Below are 24,602 nucleotides of genomic sequence, written 5' to 3'. Positions count from 1 at the left end.
TCATGGCATGGATTTGGTTTAAGGGTTTGGATGCACGAGAAGCATTCCCTCTCAGTACAGGTCTTTGGCTAGCAAGGTTGATTAGCAAGCATAAGAGTTGAGGGAAACAAACAAATATACATGTGATAGAAACAATCATGCATCTTACTTGTAAGCACAAACAAATTAACTTCAGAATACTAAGCTCATAGTTGATCAAGAAAGATAATGAACTAACATATCTACATGTATTTCCTCTTTTCTACTTAAACTCAGAGTGTTGTTGCTATTGACCAATGCTAAGTTTTCCAAAACCAAAAAGATTTACTTGATGCTCCCAAAGTGATACCAATACTAATAACAAGATCAATCACATAATAGAGATTGCAAACTAAAATAAGGTGTGCAATATGTAAATGATAAAACTTCTCATTAATATTCCATAACGATAACTCACACCAAGGGATACATAGATAACCAACTAAAGAGAGATACTTCCACACTGCAAACTATCTTATATGATAACTTCCCTACTCATGATATGACACTACTTGATAGTAAAAGGGTAAAAGATAGTGATGATGTGATACCGCGGCACTCCCCCAAGCTTGGAACAAACCAAGGGGATGCCAATACCGATGATGAATTACTCCTTCGGTGATGATGGTGGATCCTTAATAAGCTTCTTGACCAGCTCCTTTAGCTCATCAATCTCGTAAGTGAGGTTGTGAATCAGCTCCGAATTTTTCTCGACGCGGTTAAGGAGTATGTCAGACGGTGAGTCCCAACTCTTAGAGTTGTTTCCCCACTCCTCAGCTTCAGGCTTCATCCTTCCTGCAGTGTTAGAACGATCTATATCCCAATTGCTAGGCAATACTGCCTTGGGAACCCTTTCAGTCTGACTATTATGAATTAGAATGTGGAAGGGTTTGTAGGTGCCTGGAGGAGATGTCCTTGGAGCTAGGTAATGACGTGGAACTCCTCCTCCGGTGCTAATCCGTGCGCTTCTCTTGGTGTTGAAAGGATTTGCCACCACTCCGATGCTTGCGACGGTAGCGCGCGGGTATACTTGCGGAACTTCCTCAACTTCTCCTTCATCCTCGCTCTCGACTTCTTCCTTCAAATTGGGGTCTTGAATATCCTCCTTCAAAGGCCCCTTGTCCTTGTTGTTGGAGACCATGGTGCTTCTAGATCAAAAACAGATCCTGGCAGAAACAGCTCGAAACAAAACACGACGAGAAAATGATATACGGACCTCCAGGGTTCCGGGGGATTATATAGCAGAAATTTTCACGACAAAAGGAAAGTACCAGGTTGAACCAGAGTCGGAGAGGGACAACGAGGCGCTGTCCTCATAGGGCGGCGTGGCTAGGCTGGGGCCCGCGCCGGCCTATGGGGGCACGCCCTCGTGCGTCTCCTCCTTTCCGTTTTGATCTCGTAATTTTTCATATTTTCGGAAAATAGCAAAAACATTGTTTAGAAAGTTAAACGCGGACTTTTCATTACCACAACTGTTACCTATTCAAAGTCGAACTCTGCAGAACTGTCAATTTGACCTTTGATGAAAGCTTCCGGAGTCACCACTTGAATAACATCAACATCTTCATTATAAGAATCTCCAGAAATATAGTGCTTGAGCCTTTGTCCATTCACTACCTGTGTGGCATCACCTTGCAGAGAACTAATTTTAATTGCCCCTGAACGGTACACCTCCACAATGACGTATGGTCCTTCCCATTTTGAGAGCAATTTCCCTGCAAAAAATCTGAGACGAGACTGATACAATAGGACTTTATCTCCAACATTAAATTCTCCTTTAATAATTCTTCTATCATGCCATTTCTTAACCTTCTCCTTAAAAAGTTTAGCATTTTCATAAGCTTCACTTCTCCATTCATCTAAAGAACTCAATTGTAGCAATCTTTTCTTACCGGCAAGTTTGAAATCTTTATTAAGTTCCCTTACAGCCCAATAAGCTTTGTGCTCTAGTTCTAAAGGTAAATGACAAGCTTTTCCATAAACCATTTTATAAGGTGACATACCCATGGGATTTTTATAAGCAGTTCTATAAGCCCATAGTGCTTCCTTTAATTTACTAGCCCAATTCTTTCTAGATTTATTAACAGTCTTTCCCAAAATAGATTTAATCTCTCTATTTGATAATTCTACTTGACCGCTAGTTTGAGGATGATAAGCGGAAGCAATCCTATGATTAATACCATACTTAGCAAGAGTTTTTCTAAAACCACCATGAATAAAATGAGAACCTCCATCAGTCATAATATATCTAGGTACTCCGAACCTAGGAAAAATAATATCTAAAATCATTTTTAAAGAAGTCTCACCATCAGCACTTTTTGTGGGTATAGCTTCCACCCATTTAGTAACATAATCAACAGCGACAAATATATGAGTGTTACCTTCCTTTGACATTCATCACAAGATAAAATAAACTTCCTTCCATCTTTGAAGAGAGTTGGCCAATAGAAACCTGATTGTAGAACTTTTTGCGCAGTTCTATCTCCGGCGTGATGTCCTCCATAAGCACTACCATGACACTTACTCAATATCTCTTGTTGTTCATATTCGGGAACACATCTTCGCATAATACCATCCACTCCTTCTTTATATAAGTGTGGGTCATCCCAAAAATAATGCCTCAAGTCATAAAAGAACTTCCTCCTTTGCTGAGCTGAAAAGGTTGGAGGCAAGTACTTGGAAACAATAAAGTTAGCATAATCAGCATACCAAGGACTATCTCGCGAGCTCACCTTTATTACAGCCAATTATTCATTTGGAAAACTATCATTAATAGGAACAGGATCATAAGTAATATTTTCCAATCTAGACAAATTATCAGCAACAGGATTATCAGCACCTTTCCTATCTATAATATGTAAATCAAATTCTTGCAAAAGAAGTACCCATCTAATAAGCCTTGGCTTAGCATCTTTCTTTTCCATAAGGTATCTAATTGCAGCATGATCAGTATGAATTGTAACTTTTGAATCAACAATATAAGATCTAAACTTGTCACAAGCAAAAACTACAGCTAATAGTTCCTTTTCAGTTGTAGCATAATTTCTTTGAGCAGCATCAAGAGTCTTACTAGCATAATAAATAACATTCAATTTTTTATCTACTCGCTGTCCAAGAACAGCACCTACAGCAAAATCACTAGCATCACACATAATTTCAAAAGGTAAATTCCAATCAGGAGGTTCAACTACTAGAGCAGTTGTTAAGGCTTTCTTTAGAGTTTCAAAAGCTTCCTTACAATCATCATCAAAAACAAAAGGTACATCTTTTTGAAGAAGATTAGTGAGAGGCTTTGAAATCTTAGAGAAATCTTTAATAAATCTCCTATAAAACCCAGCATGACCAAGAATACTACGAATACCTTTAACATCCCTCGGATATGGCATCTTCTCAATTGCTTCAACTTTATCTCTATCAACTTCAATACCTCTCTCAGAAATTTTATGTCCCAATACAATTCCTTCATTAACCATAAAGTGGCATTTCTCCCAATTAAGAACAAGGTTAGTTTCCTCACATCTCTGCAAAACTTTATCAAGGTTTCGCAAGCAATTATCAAAAGAATTCCCATAGACAGAAAAATCATACATGAATACCTCTACAATCTTTTCACAAAAGCCATGAAAAATAGCAGACATGCATCTTTGAAAAGTAGCAGCAGCATTACATAAACCAAAAGGCATACGCCTATAAGCATAAGTTCCATAGGGACAAGTGAAAGTGGTTTTCTCTTGATCTTTAGCTCTAACAGCAATTTGTGAAAACCCAGAATAACCATCAAGAAAGCAAAAATGAGTATTTTTAGACAACCTTTCTAACATTTGATCAATAAATGGCAAAGGGTAATGATCTTTCTTAGTAACTTTATTAACTTTTCGAAAATCAATGCACATTCTATACCCTACAACTACTCTTTGAGGAATGAGCTCATCATTATCATTAGGCACAACAGTTATTCCTCCTTTCTTAGGAACACAATGCACAGGACTAACCCATCTACTATCAGCAATAGGATATATAATACCTGCTTCAAGAAGTTTTAATACCTCATTCCTTACCACATCATTCATCTTAGGAATTAGACGACGCTGATGTTCAACAACGGGCCTTGCATCATCTTCCATGTTGATGGCATGTTGGCAAATAGCAGGAGAAATCCCCTTCAAATCATCCAGAGTGTAGCCAATAGCTCCTCGGTGTTTGTTCAATATTTCCAATAACCTTTCTTCTTCAAATTCTGAAAGCTTAGAACTAATAATAACAGGATATATTTTCTTATCATCAATATGAGCATACTTAAGATTATCAGGTAATGGTTTCAAATCAAAAATAGGATCTTCCTTTGGTGGTGGTATTGTACCTAGATCTTCAACCGGCAAGTCATGTTTAAGAATAGGTTGACGAAGGAAAATTTCATCAAGCTCATTCCTTTCTTCCCTAAAGACTTCACTCTCACTATCCTCCAAATGTTGCTGCAAAGGATTATTAGGAGCAACAGCAATAGACGCACACTGTTCAACTCTAAAATCATTATTAGGCAAATCAGCTTTATAAGGAGTTTTGGCAAATTTAGAGAAATTAAACTCATAAGATTCACCAGCAAATTTAGTCACAATTTTTTCCTTCTTGCAATCTATAACAGCTCCACAAGTATTTAGAAAAGGTCTACCAAAAATAATAGGACAAGTCTTACTAGCAGCAGAACCAAGTACCAAAAAGTCAGCAGGATATTTAATCTTACCACATAGAACTTCCACATCTCGAACAATTCCAATAGGAGAGATAGTTTCTCTATTAGCTAGCCGAATAACAACATCAATATCTTCAAGTTCACAAGAACCAATTTCATGCATGATTTCCGTGTAGAGCTCATAAGGTATGGCACTAATACTTGCACCAATGTCGCATAAACCATAATAACAATGATCACCAATTCTAACAGAGAGCATAGGAACACTGGCTTTCCTAGACTTATTAGGATGCAAAACAATATTAGAAGCATCTTCACAGAAAATAATATGACCATCTTCTACATTTTCAGTTACAAGATCTTTAACTATTGCAATAGCAGGTTCAACCTTTATTTGTTCTTCAGGTTCTATAGGTTTCTTTGCACTTTTATTAACCGCACTAGTTATAACAGAATACTCCTTCATTTTAACAGTGAAAGGAGTTTTTTCAATATAAGCTTCAGGAAGAATATGATCAACAATTTTAATTTCAACACATCTATTTATAGATGAATCAGTTTTATCTTTGTAAGGTTCATGATACTTATCAAAATTCTTCCTAGGCAATTCAAAATAAGAGGCAAAAGCTTTATAAAAATTTGCAACAACTTGAGAATCAAGACCATAAGTAGCACTCATATTACGAAATTTATCAGTATCCATAAAAGTTTCAATGCATTCATAATCATAATTTATACCTGACTCTCTACCTTTGTCGTTCTCCCATCCTTCAGTATTCTCCTGGATCCGATCAAGAAGGTCCCTTTTAAACTCTTCTTTGTTGCGTGTAAATGATCCAGAACAAGAAATATCCAGCAAAGTCTTATCTTGAAAAGAAAGTCTTGCATAGAAATTATAAATGATGATATTACCAGGAAGCTCATGAATGGGGCATTTGAGCATTAAAGACTTCAATCTCCCCCATGCTTGGGCAATACTCTCTCCATCATGAGGCCAGAAATTATATATGCGGCTCCGGTCTTTGTGAATTTCACTTGGAGGATAGAATTTAGAATAAAATAGAGGCACAATATCCTTCCAATCAAGAGAATCCCCATTCTTCAGCAATTTATACCAATGCGCCGCTTTATCAGACAGTGGTATAGAGAATAGTTTCTTCCTAACTTCATCCATAGCAATACCTGCACACTTGAATAACCCGCATAATTCATGTAAAAACAGTAAATGATCTCCAGGATGGACTGTTCCATCCCCTTCATAGCGTTTATCCACAACACGTTCAATAATTTTCATAGGTATTTTGTATGGAACCTCTTTCTCACCTGGCGCCTCATCCACTACCGTTGCAGTAGTAGTAGATTTTCCAAATAGGAATTCAAGAGAAGACCTCTCCATAATGAATTATAGCAGCAGGCAAAAATAAAATCAGCACGTACAGTAAAAGTTTCCCTTACCAATTCCACTTACCAATAGCGCTTCACTCCCCGGCAACGGCGCCAGAAAATAGTCTTGATGACCCACAAGTATAGAGGTGTATCATAGTACTTTCGATAAATAAGAGTGTCGAACCCAACGAGGAGCAGAAGGTGTTGACAAGCAGTTTCGATGAAGGATTCACTGTAAATGCTCACAGACAAGTATTCAGGGGGTTTTGATATAGCAGATAAATAAAGTGCGAGAGAAATAATTGCAGCGAGTGGCCCAATCCTTTTTAGCACAAAGGACAAGCCGGTTTGTTTACTTATAATGACCAAACGTTCTTGAGGACACACGGGAATTTAGTATAGTGCTTTCGCTTCATATAGTTGGCTGCTCAATCTGCTCCGGTGTATCAATCATTCTCCGTTGGTCAGCTGAGTGTTCTAAACCGAAGGGACTTCAAAGGTTGGAGAAGAAGTGGATTGAGGGAGGCTGGATTGGATCTTGCCTTGCTTACAGACATTGATTTAAAGTCATATATGTTTTATTTACACATTACCTCAAACACATGCAGGTCATCCCTTAACCCGTGCACCTCACGGGCTAGCTATATATTGAGATGTAATTAATATTTTTCAATTCATTAATTACAGGACAAACTTGTATAGATCGCAAATTTCAGAAAAGTTTTCAGAGGACATAAGATAATTAACATTGTTGAACCTATGTGTTATCAGAGTGCAAAATCAACATCAGTAATGAGGCTGGCCATCATATAATTGCTACAATATAATTAAATTTACACGCTGAGATAAATTAGAATTGTAAATCAACCGTGGCATTCATGTGGTTAGGATGCTAATCTTGGATACAGAAAAATCCATGAAAAAGAGAAGCAATAATTTATTTTTAAATTTTTTCCTCGCTATCACTTCATTATATATTAGATTGCACAACCATGAACCACGAACTGTATGTAAATGATTTTTCATAGTTGTTTCTAAATTGACAGTTCTGCATAGCTAATAGCATAAGATAATAGTATGTGAAGTGTTGTTCTATACTCAATCAGCACTAATAATACCACCAAGTAAATATACACTGGCATTCTTGTTTCAAGCCTCAAAGCCCTAGTACGTAGAAGGCTCCATAGGCATCGCTCATAGCATGATATGAAGACACTCCTTCTAAAACCTGGAACACATGTGCGAGCAAATAGGTTTATACAACATTTCCTTTGTTTTTGTGTTACCCAAAACAATAATTGAAAAAGAATGGGAAAAGCCTGCAAAAATTACTATCATTTATATGTACTGCAAATCTACCTGAACATAAGGAGTACTACAACTATCTAGATTGCCGTTTAGATTTTGTAAGAAAATGAGAATGGCAACTAAACAAAAAAATAATTCTTTTGTTGACGCTGGTAGCAACATAAAGAAGATTATGCAATATTAATGGCTAGGGCCAACCTTAATTATATTTTCTTAGAATAGTTAAAAGTAGATACCTGAGAATACATGCAAGAAATAGTATCTCCTTGTAATTTCCTTGTATAGTATATTTTTATTTGCGACACAAATTAGAACATGTCAATGGAATATGTTCATAAAGCATTAAGTGCTGAAAGAAGCATCATCTATCATCTATTTATTAACCGGGATGACTGATGCAAAAATAGGGCCGACCGAGTATTAGATACACCTAATAGTACCATGTGTTATCAAAACACTGAAGTGACAGAAGATAAATATAGAAGATATTAGATACTTACTTGGCTTTACATAATCAGCAGAGCGGCATTGGTGCTCCTATCCATAATAGAGACCGAAAGGAGTAGCAACGCCTGGATCAGCAACACAGTTGATTCTACTGCTTATTAGTTTAAACAGTGGCAACTAACAACGCAGGAAAAGTTACATCAGAAAGGGCACTTCATTATAAGCCTCGAAAAAAATAAGCCTCCACTAAAAAGTTCTGCGCTAATTCTCCAATTTATCCAATTGTATACAATATTTTCTTGCACTTTCTTACGAAAATCAAAGCAGTATATTTCTTGCTTTTTCCAGGTTTCAGTCTGTTTGCCTTTTCTAGTTCCATGTCTGAAACGTAGCTTGGGCTCTATGATCATAGACGGACACCTACATCAGGGATCAATCTGCCATCGTTGTTCCTGGCCAACGGATTTGGCGAGCATGCTCCGATTGCTCAACATGACAACACCGCATGCTGACTTCATCTGGAATTCTGCCGCCATGAACGTCGGCTGCGCAAATTGTTCTGCTCTATTAGAAACCACTCACCGTGAGGTCCAATTCTGCTTAGCTCCTGTCGTCCTCTTCGACAATAGGGAAGGATCTTTGCTCGGTCAATCAGAAATAATCATAGACGTCCCGAAGGCTCGCAGCTTGCCGTGGAACTGAATCTGGGAGATAATATTCTTTTTGATCAGGCGATTGGAGCAGCCGGCTTCATGCTTTGCGATGGAGAAAGAAGGCGCGGATGACAGGAGGAGGAGGCTCATGGCGGCAGAACATCGGGAGACTGCTTTGCGAGACTGCAGGAAGGAGATCGATCCGGTAGTCATGTTTTAGACATTTTTTTGGGGCAGACGTATCAGACTTGTGGTCGCATGCATCAAAAGAATGTATTTTCATAGATGTGTATAAAAAGAGTTGGACTCTGCATATACCATCGTGGTGATCCCACAGAATAGGACGTGGTATAATAATTAAACAAACATGCATACGTGGATTGTCACGTGCTACTCCGTATAACTAAACAAACGTTCGTGCGTGAAACAAACGTGTATGCGTGAACATTACGAATAACGATTTTCACAACTAATCTCAGCCGTAAATTTTAGATCTAATTGTCTTAATTATTCTAATGATGTGGATTAATGTGGTGTCTCGTTTGGTGCCTCTAATTAGTAAATATAAGATATAAGATTGTTTTGATAAGTGTTGTGTGGGTGAACCTATGCTAATGCATCGCCCTTCCTAGGACTAATACATACTTGTGATTATACCCCTTGCAAGCATCCGCAAATACAAGAGAGTAATTAAGATAAATCTAACCACAGTCTTAAACTCTGAGATCCTGCTATCTCTCCTGCATCGATATACCAACGGGGGTTCAGGTTGCTGTCACTCCGGCAACCCCACAATTAGCAAACGAATACAAGATGTACTCCCCTAGGCCCATAAAGGTGAAGTATCATGTAGTCGACGTTCACATGACACCACTAGAAGAATAACACCACAACTTAAATATCAAACCATTGAATATTACTCAACATAGTTCACTACTAACATTTAGACTTCACCCATGTCCTCAAGAACTAAACGAACTACTCACGAGACATCATATGGAACATGATCAGAGGTGATATGATGATGAATAACAATCTGAACATAAACCTTGTTTCAATGGTTTCACTCAATAGCATCAATAACAAGGAGTAATCAATACCGGGAGAGTTTCCCCTATCAAACAGTCAATATTCAACCCTAGATGTTACAGCGGTGACGAGGTGCAGCGGTGGAGACGGTGTTGTTGATGGTGGAGATGATGGTGATGATGATCCCAATGAAGTCCAGCTCGATGACGATGACGATGGCATCGATTTCCCCCTCCGGGAGGGAATTTCCCCGGCGGATTCCTGCCTGCCGGAGAGCTCTTTTCTCTCTGGTGTTTTCCGCCCCGCAGAGGCGGCTGTGTCTCCTCGCGATTATCCTCTGGAGCTTAGGTTTTCGGGACGAAGAAGTACGCGAAGGAGAGGAGGCCAGAGGGGGCTGTGGGCCCCCTCCCCACAAGGCGGCGTGGCCAGGCCTGGGCCCGCGCCGGCCTATGGGGGGCCCATGGTGGCCCTCCTCGGCTCCTCCTTCTGGCTGTCTCCGTCTTCTGGAAAAATAAGATTTTCCGTGTAATTTCCGTCAATTGCTGATCTTCCGAAATATTGCATTCTGACGGTGCTTTTTCCAGCAGAATCCTGACTCCGGTGCGCGATTCTCCAATAATCATGAAACATGCAAAATAGATGAAATAACATAAATATCATCTCTAAATATGAAATATATCAATGAATAACAGTAAATTATGATATAAAATAGTGATGGAAAATGGACGTATCATCCCTCAGTGCGCTGCACTAGGCGTAACACCAGATCTCCTTCCCGGAACACCCTCGGGTTAACCTTCCGGCTATGATAGCGCCTGAGGTTCTGCTGGTAAATGGCTGTTCTTGCCAAAGCCAGCTCTCTTGCTTCTTCTAGCAAGTCCACATCGTTTTCTCGGGCCTCTTTTACCTCTTTTTCGGTATAGAGCTGAACCCTTGGTGAATCATGGATGATATCAGTTGGTATCACGGCCTCTGCCCCATAAACCATGAAGAATGGAGTATATCCGGTAGACCGGTTCGGAGTCGTTCTTATGCTCCACAACACTAATGGCAACTCATCGAGCCAACATCCCGGTGTCTTTTCGAGTGGTTCAATGAGCCTCGATTTTATACCGGAAAGCACGAGCGCATTGATTATTTAAACTTGGCCATTGCCTTGCGGGTGTGCCACTGAGCACAAATCTAACCGGATGTTATTATCTTCACAGAATCGTTTGAATTCTCCTTGGGCAAAGTTTGAACCATTGTCAGTAATGATGCTATGTGGGTATCCATACCGCAAAATAACATCCTTCAGGAACTTCACCGCTGTATGCCCATCACATTTTGCGATAGGTTTTACCTCCAGCCACTTGGTGAATTTATCCACCATTACCAAGATGTGGGTCATGTTTCCCCTTGCAGTTTTGAATGGGCCAACCATGTCAAGGCACCACACGGCGAATGGCCAAGTTAACGGTATAGTTTTTAAACCGGATGTTGGGGTATGGTTTTGCTTGGCGTACCTCTGGCACCCGTTGCATTTCCGTACCAAATCCTCAACGTTTTCCATAGCAGTAGGCCAGTAAAACCCATGCCGGAATACCTTTGCCACCAGCGCCCTTGACGAAGCGTGATGCCCACATTCTCCTTGGTGGATTTCCACAAGCATCTCTTTTCCCTCTTCTGGTTCCACACACCTTTGGAGGACACCGGTGACACTTCTTTTGTACACCTCACCGTTGATGATGGTGTATGCTTTGGACCTCCGCTGGATTCTTCTCGATTCATTTTCGTCAACCGGCAAGGTGCAGTTGATCAGGAATTCCTTAATAGGTTTAACCCAAGATGGTGCTTCTCGAACTAGAAATACCGGTACGTCTATCTCCATACTATCCACTAGCATTGTTTCTTCTGGTATGGACACCGCAATTCCCGGGTTTACCGGAGCAGTCCCCGGGTTTCCTTCATCAATATCCATTGGCACCACATGCGATTCCGGTACGAAAATTGATTCCTATTCCAGACTTGGTTTGATCGATGGTGTTCTTAAGTGTGCCAAAGCTATTCCGGGAGGAATTTCCTGCCTAGACGAGCCTAGCTTGGATAAAGCATCCGCGGCTTCATTTTCAGCCTGTGGCACATGGTGAACCTCACACCCTTCAAAGAAGCCGGCAATCTTTTGCACGTGAAACCGGTATGAGGCCATGTTGGCATCTTTCGCGTCCCAATCTCCGGAACATTGTTGTACCACAAGATCTGAATCGCCGTAGCAAATGATCCGGTGTGCACCGATTTCTTTTGCGACCTTAAGTCCATGGATTAGAGCCTCATACTCAGCGACATTGTTGGATGCCCTGAAATGCATTTGCAAAACATACCGGAGCTGATCTCCCTTTGGTGAGGTGAGTACCACACCGGCACCCAGACCCTCTTTGAGCTTGGATCCATCAAAGTGCATCTTCCAATACTCTATTTTCTGTTCCGGCGGCTTGTATTGCATCTCCGCCCAATCGACTAGGAAATCAGCCAAAGCTTGTGACTTTATGGCATCTCTTCTATCGTATACCGGCACGTAAGGTGATAGTTGAATTGCCTATTTTGCAATCCTGCCGCTAGCATCTTTGTTGCCCATGATGTCTGAAATGGGTGCCTCGCTCACCACCTTCATGGGGTGCTCCTCAAAATAATGCTTAAGCTTCGTGGCGGCCATGAACACGCCATAGGTCATTTTCTGGAAGTGGGGGTAGTTTTCTTTTGAGAGGGAGAGCACCTCGCTCAGGTAGTATACCGGCCTCTGCACGGTTTTCTCTTCCTCTTCTCTTTCCACTACGACCACAACACTTACGACCCGGTTGGTTGCTGCTATGTACAACAACATGGGCTCCCTTTCCAAAGGTGAAGCCAACACCGGTGTTGTGGCTAGCATAGTTTTTAGCTCTTTGAATGTTGCGTCTGCCTGAGGGGTCCAGACAAAAGTATCGGATTTTTTCATCAATGCATAGAGTGGTAGAGCTTTTTCTCCCAACCTACTTATGAACCGGCTTAGCGATGCCAAGCTTTCGGTAAACTTTTGCACGTCTTTGAGATCTTGCGGTATAGTCATTCTTTCGATTGCGCGGATTTTTACCGGATTAACTTCAATGCCCCGGCTTGATACAAGAAAGCCAAGCAGCTTGCCGGCAGGGACACCGAAAGTGCATTTTGCCGGATTGAGTTTCATCCGGAACCTTCTTAAGTTATCAAATGTTTGCCGGAGATCATCGATCAAGGTTTCTTTTACCTTAGTTTTTATCACGACATCGTCCACATAAACTTGCACATTCTTTCCAATTTGATCAAACAAGCATTTTTCCATACAGCGCTGGTACGTTGCACCAGCGTTACGCAAACCGAAAGGCATAGTGACATAGCAATAAGCCCCGTGCGGGGTAATGAAGGCAGTTTTTATTTGATCTTCCTTTTTCAGGGGAACCTGGTGGAAACCGGAATAAGCATCCAGGAAAGATAACAGCTCACAGCCAGCAGTGGAATCAATCACTTAATCGATCCGGGGTAAAGGGAAAGGATCTTTCGGGCAAGCTTTGTTCAGGTTGGTGTAGTCGATGCACATGCGCCACACCTTTGGAGCTTTGGGTTCCTCCTCTTTTTTCTTCTCGACCAGCACCGGATTGGCTAGCCACTCAGTATGCAGTACTTCCACGATGAAGCCGGCAACCAGCAACTTCGTCACCTCTTCTCCAATGATTTTTCTCCTGTCTTCAGCGAACCGGCGTAAGGGCTGCCTTACCGGCTTCGCATCCTTCCGGACATTTAGAGAGTGCTCAGCCAGCTCCCTCGGAACACCTACCAAGTCATCAATAGACCAGGCAAAGATATTCCGATTCTCACGGAGGAAGCTGACGAGCGTGCTTTCCTATGCCTCATTTAGGCCGGCACCGATACGAACGGTACGCTCAGGGTAAGCCGGATCCAGCACAATGTCCTTTGTTTCTTTTGTCGGCTTGAATGCCGGTGTGCCCAAGTTGCCACTCATTGCTGCTAAGCTCAACTGACTGAGCCAGCGCAACCGCAGTTTGCATCCTTCTTTTTTCCTTCGCGATCACCAGCGATTCTGCCAGGTTTGACCCAGCGGAAGCGGTTTCCAGTGAGACTTTGTAGTTTCCCACCACAGTTAAGGGTCCACGAGGTGTCGGCATCTTCATTTTGAGGTACGCCGTATGAGTTGTGGCCATGAACACTGCCAATGGTCTCCCTAGCAGTGCATGGTAAGGACTCTCTAGGTCCACCACTTCGAACAGAATGTTCTCAACCCGGCAATTGTCACGTCCTCCGAATGACACATCCACCCGGACTTTTCCCACGGGCGCGCAGGACAGGCCCGGAACGATTCCGTGGAATGTTGTGTGAGTTGGTTGTAGCATGTTTTCTGTTATCCCCAGTGTATGCATTGTATGCCGGTACATGATATTTATGCTGCTTCCATTGTCTATCAGCACCTTGCTGAACTTAACTCGAGTTGTTGGCCCATGCATGATTGGGTCCACGACTAGAGCGTAGCCACCCGGGTTTGGCAAAATCTTAGGGTGATCCTTGAATGACCAGGTAATTTCCTGATCTGACCACAGCATGTATTTGGGAACTGCCGGCATCACCATGTTCACTTCCATGGAACGACCATGCATGCTCTGCCTGTCGGTTGGCTCAGTAACGAACACTACGCAGCACAAGTGCGGGTCCTTGTAAACGTTCCGGCCCAAAGGTGCCGGCGGTGGCGGTTGGTCATTGCCATCTTCCACTTGATGAACTTGTTGGTGTTGCTGCCGGTCTGGCTGAGGCTGCACCGGTAAAGCGTTTGCTCCGGTAAGTGGTTGTGGCGGTGGCAGTTGTTGCCGCAACATGTCTTGCGATGGTGGCAGTATCGTAGAACAGCCTTGCGCGTGCGCATCTTTTACCGCACCTCTCAACATCAAGTACTTGGTCCAGGAACAATCTTTTGTCAAATGGTTTGCCGGCTTAGCCGGATTCGGAGTGTGCCACCGGCATGGTTGTTCCATTGCCGATTCCATGGTATATCTTGCATGTTCTTGCCAATTCTTTTTCTCTCCCCATGGCTTCTTTTCAACCCGTTGTTTCTTAGGACCCGCCCATGGTTGCGATCCGGTTTTTTGCCTCTGGCTTCCGCTGGGGCCGGAATGCTCCTGCATCGCGGCCACCTGCTGCGGACCATATCTTCGATCCGGAAAATCTTCCCTTCTTTTGTTGTGCCGGTTATCCCTGTATTGATCTTGGCGCGGCTGGCTTGTTTGCGCTGGTTCAGCTTGTACTGCCGGTTGCATTGGGTCTCCCAATGCGTAGCTATCTGCTACCCGGATCATTTCTGCCAGAGTAGTTGGCATGTTTCTTTGCAACCTCTGCCATAACGGAGATCCTCTCCGGCATCCATGGCAAAACCAAGCAATTGCTTGCGCTTCTATTACCCCTTCACATGAATTCCTTGTTGAGTTCCACCGGGTCAAGAAATCCCGGTCTGTTTCATTAGGACGCTGCAGGCATAGAGCGAGCTGATGCGGTCTGTTTGGCCTCCGGTATGTACTGCTGAAGTTGCTCACAAAGGCTTCTTCAAAATCTAGCCAACCATTGATGCTTCCCTTTGGCAAATTGTTAAGCCAAATCCGTGCTGGTCCCACTAGGAAGGACGGTATGATTCTCACGGCCCAATGCCGATTTCCTCCACCATTTGCTGTTCCTCCGCCACCAGCGACGTACACAGCTATGACATAATCTGCCAACCAATCTTCCGGCTTAGTTGTGCCATCATATGTTTTTGTATCTCGGGGCAACTGAAAGTTGCGTACCGGTGGCTCTTCTCTCATGATCCGCGGGCCAAAGCATGGTGGACCGGGTGGTCCCTCGGCTTCAATTATCTCACAGAGGTGCACTCTGTCCAGACGGTGCCTCGCATCCCGTTCCGGTAGGCGTCTTTCCCCTACGCGTTCCCCCAAAGGGTTCCGGTAGGCTCCGGTTCGTTCCACTCCGGAATCTTCTTCATCATATCTTACCGGTACCGTGGCTCTTGCCTTCCGGTACTTCGGTGGTGGCATCTCATCAACATAAGCTACTCTGGGCGCTCGATAATTTTGCCCGGTTTCTGCTCTACCGGCATATGCGTCCCCAGCGTAAGCTTCCCCGGCATAGTCATCACCGGCATAACCGTGACCCGCCCTTTGATTTTTTCTTCCGGCCTCATACTGCCCGGCTTGTTGTTTTCCGACAAGACCCGGATCATACACGGTCATCTGCCGCGCATTTCCCTCTTTTTCTCTTCTCCTATCCGGATGGGGGGACGATGCCTGCCCATGGGACTTGCTTCCGGCGTTTTTTGTCGAACGCACAGATTTTGACGCCGCAGCTGCTTTGTTTACTCTACCAAGCTCAGCATTTTGCTCCTGAATCATGTCAAGAAATTCCCTAACACGATCTTGTTGTTTTGCTAAGGCATCTCCGCTAAGCGACTCACACAGCTCTACGGCAGCCCTAACAGCTTTTATGGTTTTATCCGGGCTACTGTACTTAGGTTTCTCTACGATGCTCAAAGATGCAGAGGTACTTTTGCCGGCAAGAACTTCCTTACGCTGATCCTGATCTAGATTGCGAGCCTTAAGCCGGTTTTCCGGCACCCTAGCGGCCTGAGCGCTAACAGAAGCAAAGCCATGGGCAGCGTTGTACTCACGTAGGGTTAGGTTCAGCTCGCGCTGCGCCCGGATGATGTCTGCGCCCCCGGAGAGCAGCTTCTTGCGCGTTGCCTTTAGCTCCACCTGAGCCGCAGCAGGGTCGATGTTCTGCGCGATGGGCGTCGCTAGCACGTTCATCGCCGCTTGGAGAGGAGTCTCCAGTCGGCTGTTTGGCCGCGCGCGTGGACTTCGCCTGCCCAGCGCCTTCTGCCGCGATCTCCTTGCCGGCGTCAACCACGCCTGCCATCATCACCTCCACTCTGCCGGTAGCGCGGCCAGCGCACAGCCACCTTGGCGGATCCGGCGCCACCAGCACCGGCGAGAGGCACTGGCGCACAGGGACGGTGCCGAAGTAGACGCGGTGGCTGCCGAACTCGATGACGCGGCCGTTCTTGAGGAAGACACCGCCATTGGCGAAGCCGCCTGCGTTGTCGTTGATGAAGTCCAGCGAGTAGATGCGCTGCACAAGCACAGACACCACCCGCTTGCCGGAGACGTTGAGGATGCCCGCCCGAATATGAACTCCAGCAAGCATCGTTGCTGGCCCCACGGTGGGCGCCAACTGTCGTCGTGGTGAACAGACAGATGCCATAGGATGGCTTAAGTTGGGGCCGAATGGGCGCTAGAGGATTCAGGGGAGGGTTTTGGTTATATGGGATGGATTTCCGGATAGATTTCCAGATGAACTAGGCCTTGGCCAGAGGTAGAAGAAGAAGAACACAAGAACTACTTCCCCCTCAGATCTTTCTATTCATTGATCCAAAGAGATTACAGGTTTCTGGATACAAGGCAGCACATATCATAACATATCATCTCATGCCCGCGATGGGGTGTGCCCCCTCTCCTTATATAGGGGAGAGGGTGGCTTACAAGGGAAGAAACCCTAGGAAACCCTAATGGCATCTTTGACTAGACAAACTACTTTACAAAGCCTCTTTGGCCATCGGTGACGCCGGTATCTCTTTAATCAGGAGGGGTGACGCCCTCCGGATGCTTTTAGCATCATCTTCTTCTTTAGCGTCAGGGCTTCGTTTAAAGCTACTTTGCTTAGCTCATCCTTGTCCTCTAGCTCTTGAGAGAATCTTTGACCAGTCTTGCCGACGTGCTACAGTGCACCTCTTACCGGTAATCCGGTATCTTCTTGGCTCATCGTAGCCTTCCCGAGATCAAACCATATAAGTTCTATGAAGGACCCGACGCCGAAAAGGGAGCCATTCGTTGCCAAATAGAGCCGCCATCCATCAGATCCATCTACACCACACCGAAGGAGATCCACCACCATAGTTCATACATTCCGTCTCCTATCTCCTCCATAGTCATAGCCACTGCCATGTAATAGAGATCTCCTTGAGAATTAACGACCATTGTAAGAATATTGTGATTTCAATCCAAGTATTTACCACAATTATTTCTATGTTTGATCTTGTATTATGTGTGAGTAGTCTTCACGGGCTACGGGTTGGGGTGCATCCTCGCAGCATTTATATGCATCTAATCTTATAAATATGTGTAAGAATTGAATAGGAGTTTTGCAATCTTGTATCCTTGTCTCTTTGCCTCGATTCGATGATCTGCAGGTACCCATCTCTATCAGACCGATCAAGGGAAGAGGTGGGATGAGTGGAGAACAGCGTGCTACCACGAAAACTCAGTGATGGAAAAGGGGGAAATAGCCGTACATGTTTAGTGAGTCATTCAGGGTCAACGGCACAATCATCTAGCTTAATGTTTTGGTCTGTATTCATTTACTTAATAATTGCTGTTACTCACGGCTGTGGGAACAATGGTTAGACCAAGAGGCTCTTGTCACCTCTGGCTTTAGGGGCAAGAGTATTTACGGATGTGCTGCTCACAAATCTCTTCTCACTATTTTATTTACTACATATTTGCACTTCATTTTTATATGTATTCATAGCTCCAGGAGAATGCTTAACCTGACATATTTCCATCCATTGAACACAACCCAATTAAGAGTCCGGTGAAAATAAAATAAAATCAACTAGCAAGTCTTGTAGACGTTTCATTTACACCATTTTAGCAATGATTCCCAAGGTTCGATTAAACCTAGGTCTTCTAGGGAAAAAGCTTATCGTACTACAATCCATAACCCGGATCAAAGTTATCATAGATATATGGCTTGTTGTCACAACTCATTACTACCACCATGTTACTCCATCTTATACACATGCTCTTGCATACAAGTTTAATCAGAACAAGTAATAAATAAATTGGTAGCAATGCATCTATTAATACATCAAGAACATAATAATGATTCAGATCTCATAGATCATCCAATAAAACAAAAGATCCACCACATAGAAATTACAAATATGCACTAGTAGGGAAAAGCCAATAGGGGCTCGACTAATGTTTTTTGTAGCAGCAGGCCGAAAAAGGACATGCCACATTCTCTTGCCAGTGCACGCTGCTGTTTTTTGTAGCAGCAGGCCGAAAAAGGACATGCAACTAGTAATGTCGTAGTGGCATCGGGCGGCCAGATATAGCACGCGACTAGTAAGCGAGCCCCGCCTGCGCCTGGGCACATAACTTATCTGAAGCGTGCGACACAGCGGGCACGCGGCTAGTATGATTTTATTGTTCGCATGCCCCGGCGGCCGCACGCTGCCACTACTTCACGACAGAGTGGAGCGACAAATAGTAGTAGCGCACCCCTGAGCGGCCCGCTGCTATTATTTTGAATTAAACCAAAATTACCAGATGCGCATTTCCTTTCCCCCGGGCAGTTCACAAATCTGTCCGCCCCACCAATCTCATTGGACGATCGCGCGCGCTGCGGCTCTGACCCTCGCCGCTCCGCACCATGCCATTGCTGGCCACCGACCATGCCGCGCCTCCATCCGCCGACCACGTCGCGCCGCACCGCGCTCACTCACCCGTGCCCACCTGGTATGCACTGCACGGCCTTCACCTGTTCGATGAAATGCCCGTATGAGTTGCCAATTGCATTGTATATGTTTGATTGGCTGCGGTGATTACGTACATGGATATGCTTGATGTTTTACATGAATATAAGTTGTTGATGTTTTGTCGGAATGTTGATAAATTTCCATTTCGACAAATTTCTAGCACTCCGTATATACATTTTTAGCAAAGGTCATGCCAAAAAAATTTCGTGATTTTCTTTTTTGAATACTAATAATTTTCAATTTTGATTAGTTAGCCATATCGTTTTGCAAAAAACGCAATGATGTTGTCGGCTGGGTCCTCTTCAAGCGGTTCACGTGGAGCCGAAGAAGAAAATGCAGACACGGTCCGCACCCTCCGAGAAGAACTTAATGTAGTTAAGTAAGAATTGGCGTCCCTGAAAGCAAACATGGCCACCATTGTCGAAAACCAAGTGGAAAATAGGGTCAACGGTACCCTTTCTATCTTGATCCAGTCAATCGAATATTGGATTGCCGTAGGTCGACAAGGGCCACATCCCAAGTACCAAGGGTCTACCGAGGTGTCTGGTTCTGCCGAGCCTGCAACACATGTTGTGTCAGATCCTGTCGCGCCCGCATCACATGTGGCGTCAGATTCTACCGAGCCTGCTTTGAAAAAAAGGGACGGAAAAGACCTAAGAGAAAGGATTATGTCGCTTGCCAAACAAACCGGGTTATGGACAAGATCTACACGAAAGACCGACAGTATCATGTGGCCGGTGAACCTATGTTATCGTGGGAGAAGTACCTAACGGTACCTGGTGATATGAAAAGTCTTCATGACACTTATTTGTATGGAATCTACAACATACCCGCTTTTTATCGTTAATGTTCCTAAGGGCTTTGACTTTGTCGATAAATACCCCACAGACGTGTTTTTCCTGAGATTTCAAGACATATTCTCCATGTTTCACATGCATAGACTCCACCGAAACTTTGTTCACCTATTTATGCTTGTTGAAGCCTACAAGTTCAGAAAAGAGCAAGAGCTATTCCCAAGCTTGGCGATAGCGAACCCCTACTACCTATATGAGAGCTACTTAGTCAACTATGAGAATAAACTCAATGCGATGTATTACATCAAAAATATCTTCTTGGTGAATAAGGATAAAGAAATGTTTGTCCTTCCTTATTTTCCCAAGTAAGTCACTTGCTAGCGCCACAAGATGCTTTCGTATATATTTATTTCATTATGTTTGAGTTAAGAATATAATGGTCTGTTTGAATTGTGTTGCAGAGAGACCAATATTGCATCCTCATTGTTTTGTGGATCCAACACTCACAGGTTGTGTATTTTGACTCGGGAAGTGCAAAAACGAAAAACTACGCCAACATCAGGAATGTTCTGGGTGATGCTCTCAACCGCTACTACTTGAAGGGTAACGACTTGAAAAGAGAAGTAGTCATAAGAGGCAGGTGTGTATTCAGCCACAAAACAGAGTTCCTCTGCGTGAAGCAACCAAAAGATAGCACGATGGAGGCATTCTACGCAATCTATCACATGTGTTAGTTTGTACGAGATCATCATCTACTTGTGGAGCCATCTAGTCTTACAACATGGGTCAAGGACTTTGCGAACTGTAGCGAGGAAGATTTCAGATTCGAGTTGTATCACATTCAGCAGAAGCTTGGGCAACTCATTAGGAAGGATGTCTGCAGTTCGAAGGGGTTGTTCTACTATGGCGCTGTAAACCAAGTCAGTTGCAGATAGAAGAGATCTGTCATCTTCAGGGCGACCACCGGGACTTCATGAGGTTTGATGGCATCCACCCGTTCCCTCGTTAATTTGTATGATGAACTTGCTTAGGTTTAGTTTTGAATGATCTATAAGTCGTGTGTTGTAAACTGATCTTGCATATTGTTTGTGCATTTGCCTTGATCTTGTTGGTTGACCTCTTGTCGTGTGTCTTTTATATTCAAATACACTTGCTGATGATTAAACTTTGGCACCGTCTAATGAAAGAGGGAGCCAATAAGACCTTGTCTACATGTCCATGCACATTGCTTGCGCATTTGACTTGGTCTTTTTTTATCTCTTCTATCGTGTGTCTTTTATATGAGGCTCATTTCTTGGTACTTGACTTCTTTTAAATGTTGTGACACTACGTCGTTTATTATGTATGAATTTGCTTTACTGACGTATGTTATTTATCTTATGCATAAAGATGCTGTCGTCGTTTACAAAGGGTAGGGTTCCTGGAGTCTATGCCAATTGGGAAGACTGTTGGAGGCAGGTACACCATTTTTGTAGCTGCATCTACATACGGTAGAACACTATGGAAGAGACGGAAGCTAGATACGCGCACTATCTAGCTGAAGAGATAAGAGTGATGAGGAGGAATCGGATGAAAACCGACTATGTCCTGATATTGCTCATCATGACTGCATTTCTCATCTATGTGCTTTTAGTTTCGACTACTAATTAACTAGCTTGTGATCGATCTTCAGTTGTTCTGACATTTGAGATCAAATAATGGTTTTGTACCGGTATAATCATATCATGTGTGTATGTGTTGCCTGCCAAAACCCACCGGCGAGCAGCGACGAGCAACACGAAGAGCCGGGAGGCTCCCAGGACTGCTGGTGGGCCCTGGTCCCTCGGGCGACGGCCCGCAAAACTCCGGCACACGTCCTGGATATTGCGAGGGCGTGCCACCTGACCTATACCTGGTCAGGAAGGTGATGGATTGCTTCAATTAGTTTCCTGCATGGCAGACACGTAAACATTAAATGAGCCTCGATCGGCTCTCAGGTTACCCTGTGAATCGGCTCAAATAGCCGATTGACCCATGGTTCATATTGGATCTACGATAGCATGGGGATCCTGCTTTATCAATACCAAGTTAAATCGATCTACGACAGTCTAAGGCTTTCACCACATAATTGGAACGTCCTACACGTAGTTGAGCCTGGCAAATGCGAAAGATAACAGAAAACTAATCCTAGAAGGGGCCTAAAAACCAACACAGAGTCGATTCCCGGAACAACCCCACTTGGATCGGCAAACCATACCTTACACACTACTGGATCGTGCAACCCGTTTGCAAGGCCTGACCATGCGGATATCAAACTAGTCCTTGAAGAACAAGGAACAACCATAACAGATCAAATCTACTAAGTAAAGACAAAGCAAGATGCTGCCCTTACACCTAAGATAGGTGCAAAGGCAGCTGGATATTTAGGGGCAGCATAACTAAGCAAACGTATCACATAAGTACTAATGTTAGCCCCAAAACATCTATGATAACAGTATTACTCGCCATCAACAAGGCTTCAGTACGAGCAATACAAAGCAACGAATAAACTGATACTGCCCAGATCGCAAGATGCGATCTGGGCAGCACGACGCTTACCCGGAAGAAACCCTCGAAACAAGGGGTGGCGATGCGCCTAGATTGTGTTTGTTGTGAACGTGATCGTCCTCCTTTCTCAATAACCCTAGGTACATATTTATAGTCCGTGGACTTTCTATCTTTGGAATAAACCTAACTGTGTACGAACCAAACTCTATCTCTTAATTCTAAACTAAAATGCGATCTACCATAATGTACAAATATACGGGCAATCTAGCCCAAATTCTCGCACGAGGCCGATTCAGAAACACTTTATGTGTATATCTTCCAAGCCCATCTCAATCACGGCCCATCTTCTGATTTGGCTAAAATCTGGTGATAACACATGCCCCCTGGTTTTGGCAATAATAATTCCAAAACCACTCTGTTTTCCTTCATCGGGTCACGCGTTGCAGAGCAGAACCGCTACAGTGCCCTTCCATCATGATGCCTTGCCTTCTCAACTTCTCCATACTACACGATTTGACAGTTTTGGCACCGCATCCTCGAAACTGCCACAGCATTGAATCATCTTCCACTGTATCCCCTTTATTTAACCTCATCCGAGCAGTTCGCATCTTCATTCTCCTGTTCCGCATTAGCAATCGAAAAAACCCTCCTCTGCAACCATGGACTCCTCCTCTGCCTCTTCGGGTCTCTCCTTCCAATCCTCCTCCTCCAGCGAGCCGGCGCCGGAGTACGGCCCGATAGCGGCATACGAGGCCCGCGCCCCGCTGTGGTGGGACGAGGTGGATTGGGACTTCGCCGTCGGGTCAGAGGATGACGAATCCTTGACCGACGGGGAGGATAACCTCCAGTTCCTCGTCGACGGGGAGTTGGAGGAGGAGAGCGGCGACGACGCCTTCTCCTGGGGCGCGGACATCTCCTCCGACGAGGAGGATGAGGCGGAGGACGACACCTCCTCCGACGAGTACTCGCCGGCGAAGCGCTTCCGCGCCGAGTCGGAGGACGATGACGACGACGACGAAGACGAAGAAAAATCCCCTGTCGACGGCTTCAGCAGCAGCGACGAAGACATCGCCGGCAGCAGCGCCGATAGCGGCGAGGATGGCGACGACGAGGGCAGCGACGGCTCCTAGATTAGGGACTACTAGAATAGGGCTAGTAGTAGTGCATTAGGCAGCAGATCCTCCTTTTGTGAGCAATCGGCTCTTATTGTAAAATCCCCCTTTTAATCAATGAAGAATGCTTCTATGTCTGGTTTTTCCGATTGTCAAAGTAGGTCAACGCACCAAGATCCGATAGCAACGCATCGGTCTTTCACCATAAAACGCCAATAAGGCCAGACTCAGTTACCTAATTAGACAGTACCAAGCAGACATTCCCCAAATTCAAACGGTAACTTGATACCTGCTCGTACCTCTAGAGTCGATGGCTGCGCATCGGCTTTTTTATTCTAAAGTCGATGTCTGTGCATCGGTTGTACTTTGCGTCCTGTTGCTCTGTAAAAAAAAAATTTACTGGCCGATTTCATGCATCAGCCCCCATATTTCACTGTCCATCATCCCACATACTTGGGAAATATTTCTTGAGATGCTGGCCGATTTCATGCATCGGCCCCCATATTTCACTGTCCATCATCCCACATACTTGGGAAATATTTCTTGAGATGCTGACCATTGACAGGCACTGGGAACTTCACACCGTTCAGCTCCTCGAGCATGTATGCATTACCCTTTAAAACTTGGTCGACCCTGTACGGCCCGTGCCAATTTGGAGACCATTTACCATACATTGCATCCTTAGTCCCCAATGGCAACACAGCTTCCAATACCAGATCACCAACGTGGAACTCCTTTGGTCTCACCTTCTTATTATACGCGCGAGCTACCTTGGCTTTGTTCTCTTTAATTTTCTCAAGCGACCACAATCTAAGTTCCGTTACATCCTCAATGCTATCACTCATCAGGGCTACATATTCTTCAGTTGTTAAATCATTCTGAAACGTAATCCGTCTCGACCCAGCCGTGATTTCCCAGGGCAATACGGCTTCTTGTCCATAGACCAGATGGTATGGCGAGGTTTTTATCGCTCCATGACATGACATGCGATAAGCCCAC

At 44.2% G+C, this 24,602-nt stretch overlaps 1 pseudogene; it reads right to left on the bottom strand.

Moving 5' to 3' along the window:
• Positions 1 to 625: 625 nt before the first annotated feature.
• The window catches only part of LOC139835618 (uncharacterized), a 40,867-nt pseudogene continuing 16,890 nt past the window's right edge, over positions 626 to 24,602 (bottom strand).

This window comes from Lolium perenne, chromosome 2, assembly GCF_019359855.2.
Source record: "Lolium perenne isolate Kyuss_39 chromosome 2, Kyuss_2.0, whole genome shotgun sequence".
In the NCBI taxonomy this organism is placed as follows: domain Eukaryota; kingdom Viridiplantae; phylum Streptophyta; class Magnoliopsida; order Poales; family Poaceae; genus Lolium; species Lolium perenne.
Note: the sequence above shows the minus strand (reverse complement) of the source record. Positions and strands in the feature narration are given on the sequence as shown.